The sequence below is a fragment of the Chiloscyllium plagiosum genome, unplaced genomic scaffold (assembly GCF_037043375.1).
Source record: "Chiloscyllium plagiosum isolate Xiang-an unplaced genomic scaffold, Cpla_swu_hap1 HiC_scaffold_8, whole genome shotgun sequence".
Classification (NCBI taxonomy): domain Eukaryota; kingdom Metazoa; phylum Chordata; class Chondrichthyes; order Orectolobiformes; family Hemiscylliidae; genus Chiloscyllium; species Chiloscyllium plagiosum.
The window spans coordinates 60742187-60767253 of record NW_028270146.1 but is presented as its reverse complement, the minus strand read 5'-3'; the positions used below and the strand labels follow the sequence as shown (position 1 = coordinate 60767253).

The window sequence follows — 25067 nt, the reverse complement described above, 5'->3', positions numbered from 1 at the left end:
TTACAAGGTCAACAATCAATCTAATCAGCTGCAAAAACCGATCATTTCTCTGCAATCACTGACAGCACTCATTATCTGAGGAGAGTTCTAATCTTAGACATTACTGTGCAGGAGGCATGGTGACACGAGGTCACAATATGTTTCATTCACAAAGCAGACAATCAAACATTTGCACAAAACCCGATTTAACACCTCTATTTACATTTAAATTCTATGATTTCAGCTTGTCCCAGTTAGTCCATGTCATTAAACACTACAGAAATCTCATCATTCAGCAGAAATATATAAGTGCATTTATCAAACATGCTGAGAGACACCAATTTAAAATGATGGTGAAAGCAGACCATATTAATGTACACATCAATCATTAGCCATTCACCAATAGGTAGACAGTCCTTCATATTAACAAGTAAAACCACATACTAGAATATATCCGGATAACTGTTTTGAAGATACATGAAATGAATCAGAAACACCTACATGGAAATAGAACCTCGCCATTTCAGATCATTTGGATTTCCAGAAGGCTCTTGATAAAGTGCCCCACAGGATGCTGCTAAATAAGAGCTCTTGGTGGTAAAGGCAAGGCATTGGGATGGATAGAGGATGGCTGCCTGGCAGAAGGCAGAGCATAGGGTAAAAGGGGTTTTTCCTCAGGATAGCGGCCGGTGAATAGTGGATTTCCACAGTGGAATCGCCTTTCGGGCATAAGCCCTTCTTCAGGAATGAGGAAAGTGTGTCCAGCAGGCTAAGATAAAAGGTAGGGAGGAGGGACTTGGGGGAGGGGCGTTGGAAATGCGATAGGTGGAAGGAGGTTAAGGTGAGGGTGATAGGCCGGAGTGGGGTGGGGACGGAGAGGTCAGGAAGAAGATTGCAGGTTAGGAAGGCGGTGCTGAGTTCGAGGGATTTGACTGAGACAAGGTGGGGGGAGGGGAAATGAGGAAACTGGAGAAATCTGAGTTCATCCCTTGTGGTTGGAGGGTTCCTAGGCGGAAGATGAGGTGCTCTTCCTCCAACCGTCGTGTTGCTATGGTCTGGCGATGGAGGAGTCCAAGGACCTGCATGTCCTTGGTGGAGTGGGAGGGGGAGTTGAAGTGTTGAGCCACGGAGTGTTGGGTTGGTTGGTCCGGGTGTCCCAGAGGTGTTCTCTGAAACGTTCCGCAAGTAGGCGGCCTGTCGCCCCAATATAGAGGAGGCCACATCGGGTGCAGCGGATGCAATAGATGATGTGTGTGGAGGTGCAGGTGAATTTGTGGTGGATATGGAAGAATGCGTTGGGGGCTTGGAGGGAAGTAAGGGGGGAGGTGTGGGCGCAAGTTTTGCATTTCTTGCGGTTGCAGGGGAAGGTGCCGGGAGTGGAGGTTGGGTTGGTGGGGGGTGTGGACCTGACGAGGGAATCACGGAGGGAGTGGTCTTTTCGGAACGCTGATAGGGGAGGGGAGGGGTGGTGGGGTCCGTTTGGAGGTGGCAGAAATGACGGCGGATGATACGCTGTACATGGAGGTTGGTGGGGTGGTAGGTGAGGACCAGTGGGGTTCTGTCCTGGTGGCGGTTGGAGGGGTGGGACTCAAGGGCGGAGGAGTGTGGAGGGCATCGTCGACCATGTCTGGGGGGAAATTGCGGTCCTTGAAGAAGGAGGCCATCTGGGTTGTATGGATTTGGAACTACTCCTCCTGGGAGCAGACTAGGAGAAGAAGGAATTGGGAATATGGGATGGCGTTTTTACAGGGGGCAGGGTGGGATGAGGCGTAGTCTAGGTAGCTGTGGGAGTCGGTCGGTTTATAGTAAATGTCCATGTTGATTCGGTCGCCCGAGATAGAAATGGAAAGGTCTAGGAAGGGGAGGGAGGAGTCTGAGACGGTCCAGGTGAATTTGAGGTCAGAGTGGATTGTGTTGGTAAAGTGGATGAACTGTTCAACCTCCTCGTGGAAGCACAAGGCAGCGCCGATACAGTCACTGATGTAGCAGAGGAAAAGGTTGGGGGTGGTGCCAGTGTAGCTGTGGAAGACAGACTATTCCACATATCCTACGAAGAGGCAGGCAGAGCTGGGCCCCATGCGGGTGCCCAGGGCTACTCCTTTGGTTTGGAGGAAGTGGGAGGATTGGAAAGAGAAGTTGTTCAGGGTAAGGACCAGTTCAGTCAGTCGAAGGAGGGTATCAGTGGAAGGGTACTGGTTGGTACGGCGGGAAAGGAAGAAGCGGAGGGCTTTGTGTCCTTCGTGATGGGGGATGGAGGTGTACAGGGACTGGATGTCCATGGTGAGGATAAGGCCTTGGGGACCAGGGAAGCGAAAATCATGGAGGAGGTGGAGAGCGTGGGTGGTGTCCCGAACATTAGTGGGGAGTTCTTGGACTAAGGGGGACAGGACCGTGTCGAGGTATGCAGAGATGAGTTCGGTGGGGCAGGAGCAGGCTGAGACAATGGGTCGGCCGGGGCAGTCAGGTTTGTGGATTTTGGCCAGGAGGTAGAAATGGGCGGTGCGGGCTTGTGTGACTATGAGGCTGGAGGCGGTGGATGGGAGATCCCCTGAGGTGATGAGGTTATGGATGGTCTGGGAGATGATGGTTTGGTGGTGGGAGGTGGGGTCATGGTCAAGGGGGCAGTAGGAGGAGGTGTCCGCGAGCTGGCGTTTAGCCTCAGCGGTGTAAAGGTCGGTGCACCAAACTACTACCGCGCCTCCCTTGTCAGCTGGTTTGATAGTGAGGTTGGGGTTGGAACGGAGGGAGTGGAGGGCTGCACGTTTCGAGGGTGAGAGGTTGGAGTGGGTGAGAGGGGTGGAGACGTTGAGGCGGTTAATGTCGCGGCGGCAGTTGGCTATGAAGAGATCGAGGGCAAGTCAGAGGCCAGCACAGGGTGTCCAGGTGGATGGGGTGTGTTGGAGGTAGGAGAAGGTGTCGTCAGAGGGTGTGCGAGAGTCTTGGTTGAAGAAGTAGGCACGGAGGCGAAGGCGGCGGAAGAATTGTTTGATGTCACGCCACATGTTGAACTCGTTGATCCGAGAGCGTAGGGGAATGAAGGTTATGCCTCTGCTGAGGACTGATCTTTCATCCTCAGAGAGGGGTAGTTCTGGAGGGATGGTGAAAACACAGCAGGGCTGAGAGCTAGGTACTGGTGTGGGGCTGGAGCTGGGAGTGGGTGCGGGGTTAGGCGTGGGGGCGGAGACGGAGATCGGCGTGGGGGCGGAGTTGGGCGTGGTGACAGAGATCGGCGTGGGGGCGGGGTTAGGCATGGTGACAGAGATCGGAGTGGGGTTGGAGGTAAGCGTGGTGACGGAGATTGGTGTGGAGGCGGAGACACATGCGGCGTTGTGGTCGTGCAGGTTAGTGATGTCACTGGGGGCGGAAGTGGCTGCGGCGACGGCAACCCAGGGGGCGGAAGTGGCTGTGGCGACAGTGTTATTCCCAATACACTAAACAAACATTTCTTCCTAGCCATATCGGAAATCAAAGACAGTAAGTACCAACAACTTTCATATACTTACCCCCACACTCTGGGTTCCTCAACTGTTCCAGAATCTTCCATCGGCCTCCGAAATCAGTCCGGCGCCATTAACCACGCGTCTGCTACAGCGCCCGCGGCAACAACCGCCGCCGCAGACCATGATGTCACTTCTGCCCCCAGCGACCTCGCAGCCTCCGCAATCTCCGCTCAGATAACCGCCTCCGCGATAACCGCCCAGACAACCGCCTCCACGATCGCCAGGAAGACCATCGCCAACAGACCCGCGGCCTCTGCGGCTATCGGGAATAACACTGTCACCACAGCCACTTCAGCCCCCTAGGTTGCCGTTGCCGCAGCCACTTCCGCTCCCAGTGACATCACTAACCTGCACGACCACAACGCCGCATGTGTCTCCGACCCCACGCCGATCACCGTCACCACGCTTACCTGCAACCCCACGCCGATCTCTGTCACCATGCCTAACCCCGCCCCCACGCCGATCTCCGTCCCCGTCCCCATGCCTAATCCCGCCCCCACTCCTAGCTCCAGCCCCATACCAGGTCCTAGCTCCAAGCCCTGCCGTGTTTTCACCATCCCTCCAGAATTACCCCTCTCTGAGGATGAAAGATCAGTCCTCGGCAGAGGCATAACCTTCATTCCCCTACGCTCTCGGATCAACGAGTTCAACATGTGGCGTGACATCGAACAATCCTTCCGCCGCCTTCGCCTCCGTGCCTACTTCTTCAACCATGACTCTCGTCCACCCTCTGACGACACCTTTTCCTACCTCCAACACACCCCATCCACCTGGACACCCTGTGCTGGCCTCTGACTTGCCCTCGATCTCTTCATAGCCAACTGCCGCCGCGACATTAACCGCCTCAACGTCTCCACCCCTCTCACCCACTCCATCCTCTCACCCTCGGAACGTGCAGCCCTCCACTCCCTCCGTTCCAACCTCAACCTCACTATCAAACCGGCAGACAAGGGAGGCGCGGTAGTAGTTTGGCGCACCGACCTTTACACTGCTGAGGCTAAACGCCAGCTCACAGACACCTCCTCCTACTGCCCCCTTGACCATGACCCCACCTCCCACCACCAAACCATCATCTCCCAGACCATCCATAACCTCATCACCTCAGGGGACCTCCCATCCACCGCCTCCAACCCCATAGTCCAACAAGCCCGCACCGCCCATTTCTACCTCCTGGCCAAAATCCACAAACCTGACTGCCCCGGCCGAACCATTGTCTCAGCCTGCTCCTGCCCCACCGAACTCATCTCTGCATACCTCGACACGGTCCTGTCCCCCTTAGTCCAAGAACTCCCCACCTATGTTCGGGACACCATCCACGCCCTCCACCTCCTCCATGATTTTCGCTTCCCCGGTCCCCAACGCCTTATCTTCACCATGGACATCCAGTCCCTGTACACCTCCATCCCCCATCACGAAGGACTCAAAGCCCTCCGCTTCTTCCTTTCCCGCCGTACCAACCAGTACCCTTCCACTGACACCCTCCTTCGACTGACTGAACTAGACCTCACTCTGAACAACTTCTCTTTCCAATCCTCCCACTTCCTCCAAACCAATGGAGTAGCCCTGGGCACCCGCATGGGCCCCAGCTGTGCCTGCCTCTTCGTAGGATATGTGGAACACTCCATCTTCCGCAGCTACACTGGCACCACCCCCAACCTTTTCCTCCGTTACATCGATGACTGTTTCGGCGCTGCCTCGTGCTCCCACGAGGAGGTTGAACAGTTCATCCACTTTACCAACACCTTCCACCCCGACCTCAAATTCACCTGGACCGTCTCAGACTCCTTCCTCCCCTTCCTAGACCTTTCCATTTCTATCTCGGGCGACCGAATCAACACGGACATTTACTATAAATCGACCGACTCCCACAGCTACCTAGACTACACCTCCTCCCACCCTGCCCCCTGTAAAAATGCCATCCCATATTCCCAATTCCTTCGTCTCAGCCGCATCTGCTCGCAGGAGGACCAGTTCCAAATCCGTACAACTCAGATGGCCTCCTTCTTCAAGGACCGCAATTTCCCCCCAGACGTGGTCGACGATGCCCTCCACTGCATCTCTTCCACTTCCCGCTCCTCCACCCTTGAGCCCCACCCCTCCAACCGCCACCAGGACAGAACCCCACTGGTCCTCACCTACCACCCAACCAACCTCCATGTACAGCATATCATCCGCTGTCATTTCCGCCACCTCCAAACAGACCCCACCACCAGGGATATATTTCCCTCCCCTCCCCTATCAGTGTTCCGAAAAGACCACTCCTTCCGTAACTCCCTTGTCAGGTCCACACCCCCCACCGACCCAACCTCCACTCCCGGCACCTTCCCCTGCAACCGCAAGAAATGCAAAACTTGCACACCTTCCCCCTCACTTCCCTCCAAGGCCCCAAGGGATACTTCCATATCCGCCACAAATTCACCTGCACCTCCACACACATCATCTATTGCATCCGCTGCACCCGATGTGGCCTCCTCTATATTGGGGCGACAGGCCGCCTACTTGTGGAACGTTTCAGAGAACACCTCTGGGATACCCGGACCAACCAACCCAACCACCCCGTAGCCCAACACTTTAACTCCCCGTCCCACTCCACCAAGGATATGCAGGTCCTTGGACTCCTCCATCGCCAGACCATAGCAACACGATGGTTGGAGGAAGAGCGCCTCATCTTCTGCCTGGGAACCCTCCAGCCACAAGGGATGAACTCAGGTTTCTCCAGTTTCCTCATTTCCCCTCCTCCCACCTTGTCTCAGTTAAATCCCTCGAACTCAGCACCGCCTTCCTAACCTGCAATCTTCTTCCTGACCTCTCCGCCCCCACCCCACTCCGGCCTATCACCCTCACCTTGACCTCCTTCCACCTATCGCATTTCCAACGCCCCTCCCCCAAGTCCCTCCTCCCTACCTTTTATCTTAGCCTGCTGGACACACTTTCCTCATTCCTGAAGAAGGGCTTATGCCCGAAACGTCGATTCTCCTGTTCCTTGGATGCTGCCTGACCTGCTGCGCTTTTCCAGCAACGCATTTTCAGCTCTGATCTCCAACATCTGCAGTCCTCACTTTCTCCTTGAGGATTTCCACAGGGGCCAGTATTGGGATCAAAACTATTCCCATTAACAATCTGGACTAAGGAACTGAGAGCATGGTTGCTAAGTTTGCAGATGACACAAAGATAGTTGGAGAGGCAAGTTGTGTTGAGGAAGCGGGAAGGTTGCAGAACAACTTGAGTAGGCTAGGGAACAAGTGGCAGATGGAATACAATGTTGGAAAATATGAGGTTATGCATTTTAATAGGAAGCATAGAGGCATAGACTATATTCTAAATGGGGAAAGCCTTCAGAAATATTACACAAAGGGACTTGCAAGTCCTAGTTCAGAATTCTCTTAAGGTTAACATGCAGGTTCAGTTAACAGTTTGGAAGGCAAATGCAATATTAGTATTCATTTCAAGAGGGCTAGAATACAAGAGCAGAGATGTAAGGCTCTGGTCAGCCCACGTTATCTTGAGCAGTTTTAGGCCCCGGTATCTAAGACAGTGTGTGCTGGCATTGGAGGGAGTCCAGAGGAAGTTTATAAGAATGATCCTTGGAAGGAAATGCTTGTCATATGAGAAGTGGTTGAGGACTCTGGGTCTGTACTTGATGGAGTTCAGAAGGAGGACGTGGGATCTCATTGAAACTTGCATAATACTGAGAGGCTTGGATAGAGTGGATGTGGATAAGATGTTTCCATTAGTAGGAGAGACTAGGACCTAAGGGCACAGCCTCACAGTGAAGGGCTAACACTTTAGAACTGAGATAGGGAAGAATTTCTTCAGCCAGAGCACGATTAATCTATGGAACTCATTGCTGCAGAAGGCTGTGGAGGCCAAGTCATTGAGTGTACTTAAGACAGAGATAGATTGGTTCTTGATTAGTAAGAGAATCAAGGGTTATGAGATGAAGGCAAAATAATAGGGTTGAGAAACATTTCATTCCTGATGAAGGGCTTATGCCCAAAACATTGATTCTCCTGCTCTTCAGATGCTGCCAGACCTGCTGTGCTTTCCAGCACCACACATTTTGATTCTGATCTCCAGCACCTGCAGTCCTCACTATCTCCTTGAAAGACATATCAGCCTTGATCAAATGGCAGAGCAGAATTGATGGGCCAAATGGCCTACTTCTGCTCGCCCATCTTATGACAGGAAATCCAGTCTCGTGCATATGTAAAATACTACAAATGCTTCAAATTTGAAAGTAAAAACAAAAAAAGTTAGAAAACTTAACATGTTAGGCAGATTCTGTGAAGAGACAAACAGAGTTAATGGCTGGCCTTTTGGTGTTCAGCTGGGATGTGAGAAAGTTGATGAAATAGCGCCAAAGCAGTGAGAGATTTCCTAATGGTTTATCAGTGGTGGGAAGTTTGGCAACTCAACCATCCACCAGGAGGCTAAATGAGCCATTTCAGTAACCAATTAATGCTCACTGGCCATCCCCGCAGTTATTTTGATAGTGGCTATGAGGCCCATTGCTATGTTGGCAGACTGGCCAGTGAAATCTGATAGTCTCCCAATGGGCTCCTGGGTGACTCTCCTAGTTGGGCATTTCATAGAGAGGGGATCTGATGGCAATGTTGGCAAGGTGCTTCAGATGCATTGTGATGGCCGCCCTAGATTTCTGCAACCCCCTCCACCCCTTGGTCTCTCATTTACTCCTGTATGAGCTTCACAGAGCTGCGAGGCACCCTCTCCCTGCAACTCAACCTAAGCAATGGTCACCATTAGCAGTGGCTGCAAGATGTGTTGTTCTGAAGGATGCTGTGCAGGAGAATGTTGAAGAAGAGTGTGGCATTTGTCATCTGAAAGTGTGGTACGACTGACCAATCATACATCCTGTAACCTATTGATGTACAGTTTCTAGTTTAGAGGAATCACTTTGCTGTTGCTAACTCCCTCGATCAATTCCATTTGATTAGAAAGGTTGAACTTCGCCTTCAATCTTGTAGATCCTGCAGTGGTTCCTCCAGGTAAGATTGACCCAGGTAGTAGATTTCTCAGGTCACTCTTCCATTTCTGTGGTATTAACTAACACAAAAGTCCTACTCCATTTGAACCATTGTGACCTTTGTCAAGGTTCCCTTGATTAGACTTCCTCGTTGTGGTTCTGTTCGCCGAGCTGGAAGTTTTTGTTGCAAATGTTTCGTCCCCTGGCTAGGCGACATCATCAGTGCTAGGAAGCTTCCTGCGAAGCGCTTCTTTGATGTTTCCTCCGGTGTTTATAGTGGTCTGTCCCTGCCGCTTCCGGTTGTCAGTTTCAGCTGTCCGCTGTAGTGGTTGGTATATTGGGTCCAGGTCGATGTGTTTGTTGATGGAGTTTGTGGATGAATGCCATGCCTCTAGGAATTCCCTGGCTGTTCTCTGTCTGGCTTGCCCTATGATAGTAGTGTTGTCCCAGTCGAATTCATGTTGCTTGTTGTCTGCGTGTGTGGCTTCTTTTTGCAGTTCTGATGTACTGCAGTGTGTTGTGGCCCTTTTGAATAGTGCCCTTTTGAATAGTGCCCTTTTGAATAGGGTATACAGGAAAGCCACACACACAGACCAAGTCCTAAACTATGAAAGTAACCACCCCAACATACACAAACGAAGCTGCATCAGGACACTATTCAAAAGGGCCACAACACACTGCAGTACATCAGAACTGCAAAAAGAAGAAGAGGAACACCTATACAAGGTATTCGCCAAAAACGGATACCCGCGCAACTTCATCAACAGATGCCTAAGAGAAAGACCACGGAACGAGGACATATCACAACCAAAAGGACTAGCCACACTACCATACATCAGGAGCATCTCGGAACTGACAGCCAGACTACTGCGACCCCTAGGACTCATAACGGCACACAAACCAACAGCCACGCTCAGACAACAACTCACCAGAACGAAGGACCCGATACCCAACATGAGCAAAACTAATCTAGTGTATAAAATACCATGCAAGCACTGCACAAAACACTATATAGGAAAAACAGGAAGACAGCTAACAATCCGCATACATGAACATCAACTAGCCACGAAACGACACGACCAGCTATCCTTAGTAGCCACACACACAGACAACAAGCAACATGAATTCGACTGGGACAACACTACTATCATAGGGCAAGCCAGACAGAGAACAGCCAGGGAATTCCTAGAGGCATGGCATTCATCCACAAACTCCATCAACAAACACATCGACCTGGACCCAATATACCAACCACTACAGCGGACAGCTGAAACTGACAACCGGAAGCGGCAGGGACAGACCACTATAAACACCGGAGGAAACATCAAAGAAGCACTTCGCAGGAGGCTCCCAAGCACTGATGATGTCGCCTAGCCAGGGGACGAAACGTTTGCAACAAAAACTTCCAGCTCGGCGAACAGAACCACAACAACGAGCACCCGAGCTACAAATCTTCGCACAAACTTTAGACTTCCTTGCATTATCAAATCCGCCAGATAATTATGACAACCCTCCCTAATAGGTTAGGGAACAAGAAGCAGGATGCTAATGTCATTGCTTGGATAGAGAGTTCTTGACCCATTTGTAAGCCTGCTATTTTGTCATGTGCTATCATTTTAAAATCCCATGTATTTCCTCTACTTCTCTCTTTCTATAATGACTGCCTGATTTGCTGTTCATTTCCATTGGTTTCTGTTTCTATCCTCATTTTCGTCCTTGGTCTGTAATAGAATTAGCCTTTGCTCCCCTCAGTTATTGAAGCAAAAACTAACCAGGGCTCCTAGTCTAGACTGTTGTCTGGCAACAACTGTTGCAAGTGTCTGTTTGATAAGAGCTGCTGAGAATAACCTCCAAAATTGACTAACTGTTGAGACTGAATGTCAAGGATCTCATATGAATAATAAATATATACAAAGTGCTAAAGAATTCCCACAGCTTTGAAAATGCACTCTAACTCTAGTCTGTGTGCATAGAAGAGTGTGACATGAAGGTGAAAATAGTGTGAAGAAAAATAACATGAAAAAGAATTGATTTTGTTCTTTTACTATACCCGAGGACATGATAATGGAATGAGCTGAAGTTATTATGACCAGACCCCAAGAGAGAAGTTCCTCAAGTTATAATGGTTCCATACAAATACCCCAAATCATTAAGCCCCTGGGTGTGAATGGATGAACCAGCTCCTCTTGTTTATTTACTTGTCCCTTCATTTTATTTACTCAGTCAGTTACGGCAAGCTTAACTTGTAAAGGATTCCACCCTTGTGGGTGCCTTTCTCCCAGACTGACTACATTTATATTTTAAAAAAGACAATTTAACCAGGCTTCCTTGACTTGACAAAAGAAAAATAATAGCACACATTTACACAGTTCAGGAATAAACGTGAAAACCCAAAACAAATATAAAAGATATACAAATCAATCCTTCTGAGTGGTTTGTGTAGAGCAGATAGTGGAAAGCTGATTGTTGAACAGACATTTTCAAATTCTTGGCTTTTATTCCATGAGTTATAACTTTTCCCACAAGTGCATTGTGTGTCATTGTATGAAATCCCTTTAGTACGTTCATGTACACCATACCAACAGCATTACCCTTATCAACCCCTTCTGAGTTCAAAACTCAGATTATCTAATATCCTTTGCTATCATCATCCTAAACCCTATGATACAATAATAACTGCATCCTAAAAGATCTCCCACTGACACTTGGCCCACCTCATTCCAGCAGTGCATTCTTTCTTGTTGGACAGGACGCATACTACTGTAATAAATGTTCCTGATCACAAGAGTAGATAATTTGACCTTTCAATGTGAGCTAGATGTTCAATAGTCTGTGTTCGAGTGCTAGCATGCTGTAAAGGTCACAATTGCAGAACCACCCACTGGCCACCCATGCATTGCAGGTAAAAAGATGAACAACAATGAGTGTTGGAAGTCAACTAGCCAATGGCCAATTAGAAGAAAACAGGATAAGGAGGACTCTTGCTCTGAGTGCTGCCAGCCAGTCACCATTAAAAAAAGGTCAAAAGAATTTCAACCTTAAAACCTATTCAACATCTAGCACAGGGAGATAGCACAGAAAATGAAAGAATGTCCAAGAAGAATGTCACAGGAGCAGATGATTAGTAACCCTCAGTCAGTCTTCCTCTTTAATCATGTCGTCATCCGAGCACCAAATTAAACGTTTGATTTTTAAAAAGCTTATTAAAAGGATCAAAATTTAAGCATCCAGCAAACATTGAAAGGTCAAATGATCTACCCTTGCTTCTGATTTGTCTGTTCTTACGCAATCCAGTGATATTATTTTCCTAATCTGCAATAGGTTAAGGGAATACTGGATGTCACAAATGGGCTGTAGAACATTCTTCTGAGGGGAACAAACAACCAGAGATATAGTTCACAATGGAACCAATGACTTGAGTAGGAAGGGGAATGTGGTCCTGCAAAGTTTAGGGAACTAGGCAAAAAGTAAGCACACAAGACATCAAATGTAGCAATTTCTGAATTACTCCCAATGCATACGCAAGTGAATACACTGGAATGATGGTAGTATAAAAAACAGAGGGGGACTAACATTCACAGATTGGGTCGATAAGGGTAATGCTGTTGATATGGTGTACATGGACGTACAAAAGGGATTTGATACAGTGACACACAATGCACTTGTGGGAAAAGTTATATACCTCATGGAATAAAAAGGACAGGAGTATTGTGAATACAAAATTGGCTGAGTGATAAGAAGCAGAGACAATGATATTTTTCAGGCTGAAGGAAGGTTTACAGTGAAGTTCCCCTGGGGTTGATATTGAGACATTTGCTTTTCATGATACATAACAAAGATGTAGGCCTTTGTGTGCAGGGGACAATTTCAGATGAAATTGCGGATTAAACAGAAATTGGAAGCATTGTAAACTTTGAGGAAGACAGTGTAGAAATCCAAAAGGACATAGACATGTTGGTAGAGTGAGCAGATGCATGGCAGATGAAGTTCAATGCAGAGAGATGTGGTAATATATTTTGCTAGGAAAAAGACAAACAATATAAAACAGGGGTTGCAATTTTTAAAGGGGTGTAAGAACAGAGGGACCTGGGTGTATATGTATATCAATCACTGAAGGTGGCTGGAGAGAGCAGCTAATAAGGAGTAGAATATCCTGGACTTCATTAATAAATACATACAGTACAAGAGCTAGGGAGGTTTTGCTGACCTTGTATGTTTTGTTCAACCTCACCTGGAGTATTGTGTACAGTCTTAGGTGCCACACTATGGGAAGGATAGAAACTCATTGGAGTGAGCGCAGAAGAAATTCACAAAAATGGTTCTGCCGATGAGAAACTTTATTTTGAAGATGGATTGGAGAAGTTGGAACCATTCTCCTTGGAGGAAAGTAGGCTGGGAGAAGATCTGATAGAAGTTTTCAAAATCATGAGGAGGCTACCTAGAGTTGATAGGGGAGCACAGTTCCTGTTCATGAAGGCATCAAGATGAGAGGACACAGATGGAAAGTGATTTGCAAACATAGCAAATGTAATGTGAGAAAGAACAGTGAGTGTTTCCGGTCCCGAATGAACTTCTGGAAATGTGATGAATGTGGGTTCAACTGAAGTACTAAAGAAAGCATTAGATGAAACATTATGCAAAAGTATGGGGAAAAGACAAGAGAGTGAGACTAAATTATAATGCTCATTAGATAGCCAACTATCAGCCATTTGTGCTGTAACACTTCTGAATTCTGGGATTCCTAGGTCCAAGTATTAAAGACAAGCACAACCTTATTAATTGCATGTTGCAGGGATTTGCATTTATGACTGCAATAAATATAATGTGCTGAAAATAACAAGCTGCAGGTCATATTACTTCATTTGGATAATAACTGTGGCAAGTTGATTATTTAATTGTGCTGCCATACCTTAAACTCATTGAAGTTTCTTTTAAATCTATTTCAGTTGGATGCGAGGGCCATGACTTCTAATATTCAAAGGTCGATTAGGTAATGGAACCCCAAGATGATTAAATGTGCTCAGGACAGCGACAAGGAAGGGCACAAACCTTTGTGACTCCTGCAAGTTTCCTATAGTGGGAGGTGGTTGGAGAGGGGGGGGATGGAGATGGTGGTTTTATCAATAATTGAAAACCTCATATTCTCACTATACATATAATGTTACATTATCTGGAGCCTGCACAAAATATGCTAATAGCATTCAGATAACTTCCAATTCCCTGGTTGGGTGATAATATGTCAAAGTTAACATATGGGCAGCATGGTGGCACAGTGGTTAGCACTGCTGCCTGACAGTGTCAGAGACCTGGGTTCAATTCCCGTCTCAGGCGACTGACTATGTGGAGTTTGCACGTTCTCCCCGTGTCTGCGTAGGTTTCCTCCGGGTGCTCCAGTTTCCTCCCACAATCCAAAAATGTGCAGGTTAGGTGAACTGGCCATGCTAAATTGCCCATAGTGTTAGGTGAAGGGGTAAGTGTAGGGGAATGAGTCTGGGTGGGTTGCGGGTCGGTGTGGACTTGTTGGGTCGAAGGGCCTGTTCCCACACTGTAAGTAATCTAATCTAATCTAATCTTAACCATTATAGGATTCATCCCATGTTTGCTCCATTGAGAGTCTGACAGTTTCAGCAATGCAATTGGTTCTAACACATTGCTCTCTATCTCGTGAATTAACTTATACCAAATGAGTACCTGGTAATGAGCTCGCAAAGAAGGTGTAGGAGGGAGTATAATCAGGTAGATGCAGCAGCAATCACTCTATTGTTGTGAAGCCTAGAGCGGGTTTTCCTCCTTCTCTAGTCCCAAAAAATAATTTGACATTTATTATTGGGGGGTCTGCAGTAATGTGGTGGAGAAAGATAAATGAGTGGGTTCTCCCCAGTGTTGATTTTAATTCCTGACTGCCCTGTTTCCAGTTTGCAGAGAAAGTTAAGAATCTCTTTTCACATTCCTGTAGACGTTGGTGGATACTGCTAACTTTACTTCATTTTTGTGAAAATAGGTATTTTTGATGCTAAAGGGGAAGTGATGGTGTAATAGTACAGTCACTGAGCTAGTAATCCAAAGGTCCAAGTTAAGTTTCTACTGATATAGGTTCAAATCCTACCACAGCAGCTAATGAAATTTAAATTCAATTAATCAATAAATCTAGAATTGAAAGCTTTGTAATGATAAACTAGCAACAGTCAACTTTCATTAAAAAATTCACCATTGTCCTTCAGGGAAGGAAATCTGCCATTCTTAGTTCCTCTGGCCTATATGTGGTTCCAAAATCACAGAATTGTATCTGACTCTTCAAAGCTCTCCAAAATGACTGAGCAAGCCTTTCAGTTCGTGGGCAATTGATGATGGGCAGCAAATGCTGTCCTTGCCACTGACATCCATTTCTCATGATACAATTTTTAAAAAAGTAAAAATGAAAGATGGAGATATTTTTTCATATTTTTCTTGTACAAGCAAATCAGTAGTTTGCTAAACGCTAGTATGATAATCTTATGACATCTCCTTAATAGGCCTTCTAATCAAAATATAATAGTTACAAATGTACACACAACTCATACCCAAAACAAGTTAGTCTAGCATAAGTACTTCTGAGGATCAAATTGAATATAATAGAAACACTCTTCTAATAAAACTTGTTATTTGTACTGCTATTCATTTTCCAGAAGCTTCTCATACTTAAAGATATTGTGCCTTTTTCTTAACATATTTGAAACAACACCTCTTTCAATTAATAATGTTATAGCAATAGTTTGTTTTTCTTCATTAATATGCATCAATTTAAAACAAACACTTTTTTAATTTTAAAAATGCATTATTTTGTTTTGATCAATTAAATCTTTGTTATCTGAAGGTAGTGGAATATTGATAGGTACATAGCATGTGGTTTATTTTTACAATTTTTGAAATATGGCTTGCATAAACTAACATAAAGGGGATACTGTTTCTTTAAAGGGCCTCAGAATGAGAATGGAATTTGACATTTGCCTGCAGCTAAAGCTGTTTAATATTACACGGGCAGGAGACACGGATCCCTTGAGAGGTTAGGTGGCTGCGGTGTAATCAGGGACATCTATTTCAAAGCAGGGGTTCACTATTTGCAAACCTTTGCAAAAGGTCATTGTTCAACAAGCGAACACTATGAATGAAATAGTTTTTCATATTAATTTTGAATAAGTGTATCCAATCATTTCAGGTCTTATGACTGCCTTTGGCTTAAAAACACCATACTCAGGATAAATGAAATCTAGTTACACTGTAGTGAGCAACTAAAGGTGCACAGCCAATTAACCTTTAAATGAAGGTTCATCTGCAATGCAATATATGTACTTTATGACATCAGATTCATTCTTAACATAGAAAAAATAAAAGTCATTGCACTATCTTCCTTGCCTTTGTTTAGAACTTATTAATCTTAGAGAGCTCTTGTAACCAATAGTATTTTTTTAAAAACAAAATGATTCAGTGTGTGACATTTTACTGGAATAGTTACCAAAAGTAATCAAATCTTGAAGTATGATATGAATCCTACAATTATTTTGGTGATTCTGAAAATATCCTACTTTGTAATGGTTAGTTGTCAAGTGCCTTTAATCCAGTCAAAGTATTTTGAGAATTCACACTGACTAGTTTACATTAACTTGAATCAACAAAGGTGAAGGCAAAGTAACAACAGAACTTTTTTAAATGAAATCAGTTATTATATTTTGTTCTTTCATACTATAAATCAGGACAAGAACTATTTGATATTAATCTTTCTTCCCAAACAAGCAACACAAGTTTACTGTAAGTGGAGGCTTTATATTAAATACATACTGCAGAGACCTGCCTGAAAATCTCTTAAAATCTCTTAGAAAATGACAAAAACAAAACCTATTCATTTTGATTCATCTGGGGTTCATTACCTTCATCCCTCACCCTCCTAACAGTTCAGAGCCATTGAGCCCAATTGTAACACCAGTCTCCCTAGTGGCTGCAATCACTGAACTCAGCACTATGGGCCTTCTAAATCTGTACTAGTTTTGATGGCACTCAGAATTCTTCAAAGGTGGTCCCAAAGCAGGATCTGCGTGGGACTTATGAAATTAAACATAGGCTTGCATTCATATATTTTGCAAAACTCTGCATGTCCCAGAGGTGTAAGCATTATTATAATCTAAGAAACATGTAAGTCAATGTGCGTACAGCAGGCACCCATAAGCAGCAATTAAATACAACACTATATCTTCTGTTTTAGGTGTTCGCTTAGGAGTAAAGGTTGACCTGGAGATCAAGAGATCTCTGTTGTTCTTCTTCAAGTAATGCCAGGGGATCTTTTACAACCACCTAAGAGGACATCTCAACAATGCAGCATATCCTTTGTACTTTACTGAAGTTACAGATTACCAGTTCAGGTTTCTAGACTCAGACTTTAACTCGTAGTGTTCTGACACATTTGAGAATGGTACTTTCTAAGCCACAGCTAACACAAAATGTTGCTGAAGTAGAGTAAAATGTAAGATACCTTTGGCTTCACTTGCTATTCTAAGACTCCTATTTAAACAGAAAGTTATAATAATTTGGAGAATCAGGGCTATTGTTAATCATTTTATGGCTCAGGAACACTATTTCCATTGCAGTTGCCTGGAATACAAAATCTTTGCTTAAAATCTGCTGCAGCTTCCTGCACTTGTACTAGATCAGTACTATAACAGATGCTGTGCCCCTTACATGATTTCATCTTTGTTAAATGTAAACGAATAGATTGCAAATAATCAATAGCTAATTAAATTGCTGGCTTCATTACCTTTTTATGAGTATACATATTTGTTTGATTTAAAAAATGCCATGGTAATACACTGCTTTAACTAAATTAGGTTTTGAATTAAAAATATGCTGGTTTTAAATGTTGCCAAACAAAATGGTGGGGAGATGGGAATGGCAGGGGGGGCGGGGGGTGGTGTGTCCAGTCAATTTTGCTCTTAATTCCATACAGATATCAGAGAAAGGAGATTGGTTGTGTCAGAAGAGAATGTTGGTAAAAACTGCAAATAAATTAATCCCTTTTATTTTTGTATTAACCTGTTTAGATGGAACAGCATAACCTGAAGAATGTGGCATAGTATGAAAGATATTTTTCAGGATCAAAGAAACAAATACATATAAGCACAATCTTTGAGTATTGCTGCAGCAATTCATCACGCCAGATGATATCTCACTGCAAAATGGTCGATTGCTGCAAATAATTCAGAGAATGAGCTCCATTGCTGTATGTTCGGGCATCTGTTTAAATATAGTGACAGCATTCCTAACAAGATGCAGTACAAGTGTGAACTAAACAGCTGAATGCAAATGAGTGCATGAGGCAAAAAGAGAATTGATGGTTTTTAGCCAGCAACTACAACACTAATGCATTTGCCTACATTTGCACCATTTTAATTTTACAATTGAAAGGAAAAATGGTAGACACAACATTCAAACAAAGTAGCCATGCTCCATACACAGAGTGAAACATAAATGCTATTTCTGTCAGACAGGATTATATCAAAATCTTTAGAACAGTGCAGTTCTGTGTCTCGTGGCGAGGTGCAGAGTAAGTAATTCCCCTAGTGGCCAATAAAATTGTAGTAGCAGTAAGGTATTGCAAGGACACCCGGTGTGCAGTGTAATCTTATTACATGGTTAGTTTAATTTTCACGTCTTCTGTAATAGTAAGGAATTTTTCTGCAGCTCATGGGCTAGACATATACTTGAGAAATGCTGACCAAACCTGAGTTGATTTTTCTTTCTGTTTGATGGGTGCGAGTGTGCATTCTTTCATTTATTTGACATCCATCTGGTGCCCTTTGGGAAGGGAAGAAAAACAGCAAGATTGTGATAACAGCTTGCAGTTGTACAAAACTATTAACAATGTTCCTTGGGAATGGGGGAAGGCAGGATGTTTCATTAATTCATAAAATCTGAACCAATTACAAAATGAAAGTCTGAGTGATTTTTAAGGATTTTACAAAAATAGCATAATCTTATCCAATGCCTTCCCCTGTCACACCCTTAACCAAAGAGAAAGTGTATTAAGGTTTAAATTTTTAGCGATGTGACAATCTGATTTGCATTTGACCTAGCTGCGGTGCCATTTTAAACAGACATCTTTCAGGCATCATGTGACAATGTTGCCCCAGGCAAGCAAACATCAACACTTGCATTGTGACACAAGGCTCCCATCATGCACCACGGAAACAAGGTGCCTTGACAAAGTCAACTCAAAACATGGAAAACAAATTTAGTTCATTTGAAATATTTAAGTTTCCATGTGGTTTCTTCAGGTTCCACGAGGAAACACTGGGACACGGCTTCTTCAAGTTTCTCTTCTTTCTCTTGACCACCTTCCAAATCTTGCCTGAGTGCTAAGGACAGTTCCCTTAGGTCTCCTGCTGCAGGCCCACCCAACCAACCTCATGTCATTGGTGTCCACATGAAAGAGCAAGATTATGGTAACTAATATATGGCCCAGGTAAATTACATTGAGGAATTGGGACAAGCCTGACATTCTTTCCACTGGTCTCTTATTCATGCCCTAGTTAAAATTTCATTATAGTCATTCATGACATTAACTTTCCAAATTCACCCCCATACCCTCAAATGTTGTATTATCATTCTTTTCGTCTATCCTTGTTGTTCCAATAGCTGAATATCAGGCTGGTGTACAAAGGGTGACTGATGCAAAACCATTCTGCCTTACCACCCAAGATGAATTACTACTTCTGAGTCTTCATGTACTCACAAACCCAAGAACATTTATCTCTGGTATAAGTGCTGGCTGAATGACGACATTGGCATAGTACAAAAGGACTCTTTGTGAAACAGAGTGAGCTCTGTAATGTAACTGTGATCTTTAATTTTTTTTCTACATATATCGTGTTACTTTTTTCAAACTTGCTGGTGTGAAAAAGGGACTTGAGGCTGTGGAAGCAAAACTCACATTATAAACTAAATATGTGATATATTCGAGATTACAACATGGAAGTATCGCCTTGTGACCAAACAGCCTTATTTGGTTAATTGAAGAGAAAGAGTGGGCTTTTGTGCTGAGCTTTCCATTTGAAGTAAAATTCTTACACAGACTACTGCATTCGTTCCATAAACAAAAAAAAGTAAATTCAATTCCAAGTCAGAGTGGCCCTTTCACAATAAACAGAATTTGACTGGAATTTGCTACCAGCTTATACTTTTTTTGGCAAAAGATGGTCAATTTCTTCATGTAAACAAGTCGCTGGAAACTAGCTATATATTGTAAAAACTTTCACAACATCCGAAATCTCTTCCTATCACTGCTCAATGTACAAAATGTGCTACTAGTCACACAGATCATCTTGGGGTCATTATGCTGAATCATTACAGTTGCATTAGAATCGGCAGCGGTGGTCAAATGAAATGAGGGAGGCTGGAGCAGGAGAGCAGTGGTCGAGGTCTAAAAACAATGACACTTGATAACTGCTGCCAAGTTATATTTAAGATTGTTTGTTGAATGGGTTGTGCTTAGCACCAGTGCCTGCCTATTGTGCCATCTCTCATTGAATACCTAGCCAAAACAACATGGCACACATTTGAAGAATGACCATTTGGGCAAAGTTCAAGAGAACAGCAAACTCCTGTGGATGGATTATCCAAGTTAGAGTGAATGTATTTAGAAAGATGGGTGAGGCAGACCTGACACTGGGACAAACAACCAACTTATTAAAAACAACTAAGTCTTTTGTGATCTGCTATCTACATTTGGGCATTTTGAGCAGATCTCACTGAGTAACAATTAACAGCAGTTGTCCTGGGTGTCTCAAATGCAATACACTCTGGAATTATTTCCTCCTGCAGAGCAGGACCTCAGTACTGAACCTCAGTACTGAAATTTACCCAACTAAATTTCCTAATCTGACTCCTAGAATCTGACTCCCAGAACTGAGCCCAAGCAAGCGGCAGTGTAGAATCAGCTTAAATGGACTGACTGTGCTGTGGGGTTTTTTTGCCACATAAAGAATGTCTTACTTTTTGGTACATTTCGACTTCAGCTACTACTTCAAGTTCCAGCCAGTCAACCTCAACTTTTCAGATCTGGATAAAATTTCAAATCATTTATGATACTTACAGGCACTACAGAACCCCTCTCTCAGAAGTTACATTTACACTTTGTGAGTTCAGTGTTAGCATTAGCATTGGTTAAACTTCCAAGAAATAATCCTGGAGTTGTGAAGGATATTTATACAAACAGTTGACTCTGTTTCTCACTGGTAAGAGGTCCTCTACTGGAATTATACAAACCAGCTGTGACAGTTGTAGTGTAAACATGAAACAAAAATCTCCCGTGGTTGAGGGGTTAACAGTCACATTTCTGGACAAAAATCTTGGAAAGGAAGGGTGTAACTATAATACTTACTCTGTAAACCATCAAATAGTATTAGTGGAAATGGGTCCATTTCAGCCCACTTCAGATAACTACTCTATCAGCGTGTATTTGTCCTGTTTTCCTCACAACATTGATGTATATTACTCCTCTTGCTCAATTACCCATTGTATCTAAAAGGGAATAGGACATAGATAATACATCCCAGCCTTCAGAGACTAAGTGACTGGATCAGGCAGCAGCTAGGTTGTATTTCAGATTATGGAACAGAGCGAAAGCCAAACTGTAGCATGCACTCAGAGTAATTCAGTGTTTCTAAAAGTCAATTGAAATTGATAAATTTAAGAGTATGTGATCTCCTCAGCAGATTTTCCTCCAAACCCTGTGTTCAGATGATTAAATACACCCAAGTTGAAGATAGCATAAGGAAGAATTTGCCCAATGTGCAATATAACGCAAACTTTACAGGCTAATATCACAAATGGATCGACCTCCAAAGATATTTTCATAGTTAGCAGGAACAGCTGCTGTTCAATGCTTTTCCCATGTTTCACAGAGCCAGGTTGGGCTGCACTGCTTAGACACCCAGAAGGGAAACTTCACAGAAATAGCTCAGTGTTTACTTTGTAGGATCAGACAGCCTTAGCCTGATGGAAGATTCATAGATGCACGCCACCATGCATTTACAATGTTGCTAATTCCCTGAACATTGGGTTGTTTACACTAATGTGTGCATTTAAGTAGAAGAGGCATTCATTTATCATCAGCTTCTCTCCTCTAATGTAAAGTGCCTTTGAAATCTAAAATGATGTAAGTGCTGCTGAGTGTGGAAATGCCTCAATTTCAGAAACTAGCAGACATCATGGCGCTGAAGACCATTTGCATTCCCATGCAGTGGTCTCTCTCTCTCTCACATTCCCACCAACTCACTTTCTTTCAAACTTAGTAGTGTGTAAGTTGCCAAAGCACTTTGCTTTTCACAAATATATTATAGCCTATGTATATAAATAGTGTAATGATGTTTACAATCCATACCCAATAAATTTTGCGTCAAAGACTTTCTTTAAAATTGCTACAACCTCAATATTAACCTAACCACCAATGATTATTGCTTTAATCCCAGAATAAATCAATTCATGTTACTCACTGAAGATTGAGGCTATTATGTTTGAAAACTGGTTTGATCTAGTTGTGCTGTGAATGTGTGTGGCAACTTGTTGAACTTCAGCAACTACGCAGTAAGTAATGATGCAGTGAGTCTGTCTACTGTAATCCATTTTTATTCAAGTGCCATTAAAGCACCTATTCGTGTACTCAAGCATTGCTTCTGGAAGAAAATACTTCAAGTTTGTCAATTCCCTGCGGCAAAAAACTTCTGCATATTATTATATATTGTTAATCTGCGGCTAGGAATATAGAGATGACAACAAAAATTTCTTTCAGAAATTTACATCTAAAAGTAAATGGATATTTTCAGATGTACTAAAACGAGGGCAGTAGGGGCACCATCGCTTTCCAGTATCTGTGTATACTGCCTATCTCATACTCTAATTAGCCTACCTTAAACAGAGCTCCAACATGTATGGTCATATGCATATGCAGCCTTCACACAAACTGGCTAAAACTTTAATCAAATGCCTCCCCTGTTACTCCAGGTCAAATAAAGTAAAGTAAATTTAGATCACAAATACCCAAAAGTAGGGGGCCAGGTAATTAATGTACTCTGGTGCACCCTTGGTTCAGCCCTATCTTTTGGAGAACTGATGCTAATCAATCAGAGGCAAAATCAATGCCTGTAGACCTGGCCATCACATCATGAAATAAGAGTTAAAGGGATTAAGAGGTCCCTGTTGAAGGAATGTGAAAACTGTTAGGAGTATATGGCATAGTGGTAATGTCAATAGAGGCCCAGTCTAAGACTTTAGGGATACATATTCATTTCTCAGTTCAACAGCTGATAGAAATCTAAATTTAGTTAATTAATCTGGAATTGAAGTTGAAATTTACTTTAGAGAAGGCAATATGGCATCCTTAACTGGTCTGCATATGAATTCAGATTTACAACAATATATTCCTTCGCTTCACTTTGAGAGTTAAAATAGTCAGAATGTACATAACAACACAAGAGGCTCCTCTCTTACCAGAAACCAGTGTTTTTACTTTAATATTTTACATGGAACAAGTGGTGCGGACATTTAGAGTTCCTCTTCCCCCTTCAGGTGGTGTCTTCTTTCCATTACTCCTTCACCAGACTCAGCTCGCGCCTTGTTCTTCCTAGAACTGAGTCTGGGGCTGCTTCTAAGCCTGTTCCCCCACTTGCTTCGTCCCCTTCACTTCCTTGTTCAAGCCTATGGTGTGTAGCAGCAGCCCTAGCCCCACGCACAATGTTCTGGCACCTCCTTGGGCAGCAGAGACCTACTCCACCTTCCCCTAACCCTTAGCCTCCCAGGCTCTTTACGCATGTGCAGCCTCAGTGTGGGTCATCTCTACATGTGTTTATGTCCTCACCAAGCATTGAACACAATGACATCAGTGGCACAAGCACAGACATTTCTGTGACTCTTCATGGCACACTGTTATCATGGCCCCATCTGCACATGTGCTAGGTCCATGGCATGTTGTGGATAATCGCTCCACTTTTTAAAACCGTTTTTTGTTCATGACTATCTCTCGGGTATTAAATTAAAATTAAAGTTGTATATTGGCTACAATTGTAATCCATCTACAGGACATAAATCAGGGATGTAATAGGATTCTCTCCACTTTCCTGAATGAATGGGGTTCCAGCCGTGCTCACAAGTCCAGTAGATTGGCAGCCATTCCACCAACTTAAACGTTGACTTCCTCCAGCAATGACGCAAGGAGGCAACAGTGTACTAAGGGAATAGATGCATTGTAGCAACTTATTATGCTTCCTTCGATAGCACCTTTCAAACCCATGGCATCTGCCATCAAAAAAAAGCCAACAGAAGCAAGGGAACACCACAATCTGCAAGTTCCCTTCCAAGTCATGTACCATTCTATCTTGAAACTGTTTTGCCATTCTTTCAGTTGATCAAAACCTTGGAGCTTAGTTTCTAACAGCATTGTATATGTACTTGCACCAGATGGACTGTAGCACTTCAGTGGCTTTTCCAAGGGCAATGAGGGATGAACAAGATATTTTCACTAAGGTAGCAACACTCATACTTCATAAAAGATTTTTAATTTTACTTTTGAGATCCACATTGCATTGTGGTTCTCAGATATTCCAATCTTTGGGTCAAGAAACAAAGCCTATCTTTTGTTTCTTGGGACATAAGTAGCCTGTTCTTAAAGAAGGAAACTGAGGCCAAACTGAAAATCTCTCCTCCTATCATTGGTATCACATTGTCAGGTCTGTGACTCTTGTAGCACAGGTCCCATTCCAAATACTTGGAAAAGTTCCAGAAATTCCATGGCATCAAAAAGTAGGAGGAACCTTGTCTAATGGATTTCCACCCACTTTTCTTCACTGAAGTTCCAGGAAACAAAAGTTTCCAGTCACTTCAAAGAGGGATTGAAGGTTGGCAGGAGAGAATAAGCCACAGTGTTTACACACCCAATACACTTCAGCTTCTCCAACTCGATTCAATTGAGATTTGTTTCCATAAGCTGTAATTTTAGCCACTTTGTCACAATACTTGCAACATAAATACACCCTTAAACTCAGAAATACAATTTAAAAATCTTGAACATAAACTCTAATTATATATTCAAAATCAACCTAATATGGCTGCGAGTTTAGTCAGATGGAGCAGAAGAAGCAATATTAGGTTAAAAACATTTCAGTGTTCAGTTTTCTACCTGAAACATTATAGTAAACTGTTTGTCTTAGATTTAATTGGCAATAAAGCACATGTTTCAAAATTACAAAAATAGCTAAGTTGAAAAAGGAAAATTCACTAATTCTTCCCAGCTGACTACCTAATACTGTGTAAAGGTTCCATTTTAAGTGAGCAACTGAATTTATGTCACCACAGTACATCAAGGGCATCGGTTCAAACTGGTTGTGCACAAACAGAATCATCTTCCCAGTCTATAAAGTGAAGGTCACTAACCCTTCATTATCCCTTTCTAACTGACTGGGGTTGCAGTTTTTCTCATCAACATACTGGCTCCTTGCAGTCCAGGCCCTATCTGCAGCAGCATCAATGAAATAGCTGCTTATTTGAAGGAATATTTAGCATGTGCATGAGAACGACTCCAAATT

General features: G+C 43.7%; 1 protein-coding gene across 1 annotated transcript in view; it reads left to right on the top strand.

Annotated features, from left to right (window-relative positions):
* LOC122553650 (potassium channel subfamily K member 16-like) overlaps positions 1-25067 on the top strand; it is a 240880-nt gene that overhangs the window by 214317 nt on the left and 1496 nt on the right. The window lies entirely within an intron of this gene.